The sequence below is a fragment of the Narcine bancroftii genome, chromosome 7, assembly GCF_036971445.1.
Source record: "Narcine bancroftii isolate sNarBan1 chromosome 7, sNarBan1.hap1, whole genome shotgun sequence".
Taxonomy (NCBI): domain Eukaryota; kingdom Metazoa; phylum Chordata; class Chondrichthyes; order Torpediniformes; family Narcinidae; genus Narcine; species Narcine bancroftii.
In genome coordinates, this window is record NC_091475.1 from 46,662,692 (window position 1) to 46,667,261 (window position 4,570).

Sequence of the window (4,570 nt, forward strand, 5' to 3'; positions counted from 1 at the left end):
GCCCGCCTCTGCCCTGCCCTGGCCAGAGCCGGGGCCCAATCACAAAGCAGTTCCAACCTCCTGTCCAGTCACGTGAGGCGCCATGATCCTGTCAATCAGTGAAGATCCCGCCCCTGCTTGCAACCTGGCTGACATCTCCTCCCCACAGCTGTCAATCAATTAAGAGCCCATGCTCCAACCAGCCCAACATGTCAATGAGAAAAGATTCATTTCCCCGACCCTCTTCTTCCTGTCATTCTGCCATGCTTCCCTTCACACCTTTTCTTAGGCATTGCAGCTTATCGTATTCCATCTCCTCTGTCAACCAGGAATCATCTTTGCTTCTCATCTTTAGCTGTGACTTGCAGCAGCCATTCTCAGCCTTCTTTTTGTTGATGAACCCCTTAAGATTCTGCTCAAAATTTATGGGCTTCCTTACCTGTGAAGTAGTTAATTGTAGTTGGTTTCTTCCACACTTCTCTCCTGCAGACAACATAAAAGATAATTATGTCACATGACATGTGTAGTGCACATCGAAAGAATCAAAGGCTTGTTGATCCAAACCAAGGCTTTTAATAACTGGAAGACTGGAGGATATCACATGTAGGTCAACCAGTCCAGAATGACCTAGTCTGGCTTGGAGCAACCCTTTAAGACCTGCCAGTAGGTGTGGCTACACTCTCAGCCAATCACAGTCATCCTACACTACCATCTGTACATATGTACATATATACACATTGGTGATAGAATTTGTACTCTCACATTCACCCCTTCTTTGAGAACTGACCCCAGGGTGGATGGAGGTCTGTTAAAAAAAAAAGAAAATAAAAGGCCCGGTGGAGGTTAGGGGCTGTACCAGTCAAGGGGCCTGATCATCTGGCGTGACCGCCGTGGTGCTGGGATTGGGGTCGCTGGAGACATGTCGCCGGCTGTCTCGTTGGGTGCGGCCACTGCTTCGCTCAATTCCCCAATGGCGTTGTCGACAGTCTGGCCTGAGCTGGTGGGGTGGTGCTGGTCCCTCTGTTTAAGCACATGACCTGGGGGAGAAGGATTTGGGGGAGGTTGGGTTGTAAGCACTGCTGGGCCTGATCCAGCTTGGGCTAGGACCCTTACCGAAACGATGTCCTCCCACCCGTCTGGGTACTCAATATAGACATGATGCGGGTTTGCATGGAGCAGAGTCACTCAGTCAACCAAGGGGTCGTTCTTTGAGTACCGGACATGGCGTGGCAGGAGGACCAACCTTGGGACCATATATGGTTGTTCCCGATCGGATTTCTTCGGGAAAGAGAACATCCTTTCATGGGGGGTGGCATTGGTTGCAGTGCATAGGAGGGAGCAGATGGAGTGTAGGGCACTAGTGAGCATGTCCTGCCAGCAAGAGGTGGGGAGACCTTTGGACTGGAGGGCAAGCATAACCGCTTTCCAGACAGAGGCATTCTCTCTTTCGACCTGCCCATTACCGCGTGGGTTATAGCTGGTGGCCCTGCTTGAAGCAATACCACACTCCAGAAGGTACTGCCACAGCTCTGCGCTCATAAACGAGGACCCCCTGTCACTGTGGATGTAACTGGGGTACCCGAAGATGGTGAAGATGCTGTGCAGGGCCTCTGGGACTGAGGAGGTGGTCATGTCTGAGCAGGGCACAGCGAACGGGAAGCAGGAGTTCTCGTTGATGGCCGTAAGGATGTAGGTATTACAGCTGATCGATGGTAGGGGCCCCTTGAAGTCCACGCTGAGACGCTCAAAAGGGGCGGGTGGCTTTGATGGCGTGGGTGTTCTCCGGACGGAAGAAGTGGGGCTTGCACTCAGTGCACACTGGGCAGGCTTGGGTCATGGAGCGAATCTCCTTGACCGTGTAGGGCAGGTTGCGAGCTTTGACAAAGTGCGCGAACCTAGTGACCCCCGGATGACGGAGCTCCTCGTGGAGTCTCTGCAGCCTGTCTAGTTGTATGTTGGCGCAAGTCCCCCTGGAGAGCGCATCTGGTGGGTCGTTCAGTTTACCAGGCCGATACAGTATATTATAATTAAAGGTGGAAAGCTCGATTCTCTACCTGGCGATTTTGTCATTCTTGATCTTACCTCGCTGGGTATTGCTAAACATGAAGGAGACCGCGCGTTGGTCGGTCAGCAGTGAGGTAATGTCTCCAACGATGTACTGCTTCAATTATGGCCTGGGCCTCCTTCTCGACAGAGGAGTGTCGGCTCTCAGGACCCTGGAGGGTTCTGGAGAAGAAGGCTACCGGCCAGCTGGCCTGGTTCAAAGAGGCTGCCAGTGCAAAGTCGGACGCATCGCTCTCGACTTGGAACAGGATGGACTCATCGATGGCATGCAGTGTTGCAGCGGCGATGTCCAATTTAATGCGGTCAAAGGGCATTCTGGCTTCGGTTGACAGGGGGAAGGAGGTGGTATTGATGAGTGGCCGTGTCTTGTCGGCATAGTGTGGAACCCATTGGGCGTAGTAGGAAAAAAAGCCCAGGCAGTGTCTGAGTGCCTTCTGGGTGTGGGGGGGGGGGGGGCGGGGGGAAAAAGTCCATGAGGGGACGCATGTGATCTGGGTCTGGCATTACCACCCCATTCTCCACCATGCAACCTAGAATTGTGAGCCAAGTGGTCTGGAAGACACACTTGTCAAAATTGTAGGTCAAGTTCAGCCGAATTGCAGTCTGAAAAAATTTCTCAAGGTTGGCATCGTGATCCTGGATGTCATGGCCGCAGGTGGTGACATTGTCCAGATACAGGAAGGTAGCTGTTAGCCCGTTCTGGTCCACCATCCGGTCCATTTCCCGCTGGAAGACTGCGACGCCATTTGTGACCCAAAAGGGTACCCTGAGGAATTGATACAGCCGCCATTCGCTTCGAAGGCCTTGAAAGGTGGGTCTTCTTGGTGGATCGGGAGCTGGCGATAGGCCGAACATAAGTCAATGGTGGAGAAGACGCGGTATTGGGCGATCTGATTCACCACATCTGTGATCCATGGAAGGGGGTACGCATGAAACGGTTGATTGGCTGTAGTCAACCACCATCTGCAGCTTCTCCCCATTTTTAACAACCACCACCTGGGCCCTCTAGGGACTCGAGCTAGGTTCGATAATGCCCTCGTCCAGCAGTCTGCACACCTCGCTTGTCATAAATTCCCTGTGTTCTTAATTATATTGCCGGCTTTTGGTGGCCACAGGCTTCCAGCCAGGGGTGAGGTTTGCGAAGAGTGCTGGCAGAGCAACTTGGAGGGTGGAGAGACTACAGGTGCGGCCCCGGGGTGCGAGGGCGGGTGGCTCGGGCTGCTGCTGGCAGGAGGCTTCCAGGGTGGAGTAGTTACAGACAGAGTGGAGCGTGAGGCCCCCCAAAGTGCAGGGAAACGGTTCGAAACTGGCACTGAAAATCCAGTCCCAGCAGCACAGGGGCGCACAAATAGTTTGAAGTCTGTGAACGTGATGCCCTGGACTTTCAGGGTCACCACGCAATACCCCTTTACCCCGATCGAGTGTGATCTGGTCACCAATGAAATCCTCTGGGCAGTGGGGATAATAGCCAGTCCGCAACGGTGGGCCAGGTCTGGGTGGATAAAACTGTCAGTTGAGCCCGAGTCAAATAAGGAATTGGTACAGTGTCCATGCACTTCAATCAGTTCCATTGCTTTTGTAAGGGGATGGGGGCAGTCCTGGTCTAGGGTTACTGATGCAGTGACCCTACGTGATGATGTCAAGTAACGTGTGCATGGTGACATCACAGAAACAGTTGGGTTGGAGCAGTCAGCGTCGAGGAGTGCCCTTGATCGGCATTGGGAGCGGGTCCCTGATTGGCAGCGGCGGTGGGTCCCTGGTCGGCAGCGTTGGTAGCGGCAGCGACGGGCTCAGCAGTGATGGCGGCAGCGGGTCTCTGGTTAGCAGTGGCCGTCGAAGTCAGGGCTGGGGCCTGGTCGGACATTGCTTCTTGAAGGATGGTGAAGCAGGGCAATGTCGTTGCGGCAAGGATGTGTTGTACCTTCCGCACTCAGCGTCTGCCCCATGACGTCAGGTGCTGCCGTGCGGTGGAGCCCTCGCTCTCATTGGAGGAGAGATCTGAGGAAGAAGGGTTTGAATGGGAGAGTGGCGGTTGGGCTTCACATGAGGCACTGTGTTTGACGGTGGCCATTTTGGAGTGACAGACTCAGCAAAGTGGCTGTTTTTAAGGCACTTCTGGCACCTGGCTTTTCTCGCCGGGCACTGGGACCTGCTGTACTTGTCCCTCCCGCAGAAATAACACTTCGGGGTCACATCGGTAGCTTAGTGGCAGCCAATAGGTCTGCTGGGGTGTAGTAGGGTTGAGGGAAGGCATCCTACTCACATCAGAGCGTAGGGTCCAGCCAGAGAGTACATGACCATACTTAAGACCACATCCTCCATTGTCTCTGCGATCCGGATCACGTCCTCTAGGTTTTCTTCCCTGTGCTCTAGCAGGCGCTGCCTCACCTCATTCAATCGAACCCCGGCCATGTAGCCATCCCGAATGAGATCGTCTGTGGTCTCCGCAGCAGTCTGTGCAGGCACAGTCTCTGCCCATTGCCCTTAGTGCTTGAATATAAGCTCTACAAGACTTACCGGGCCGTTG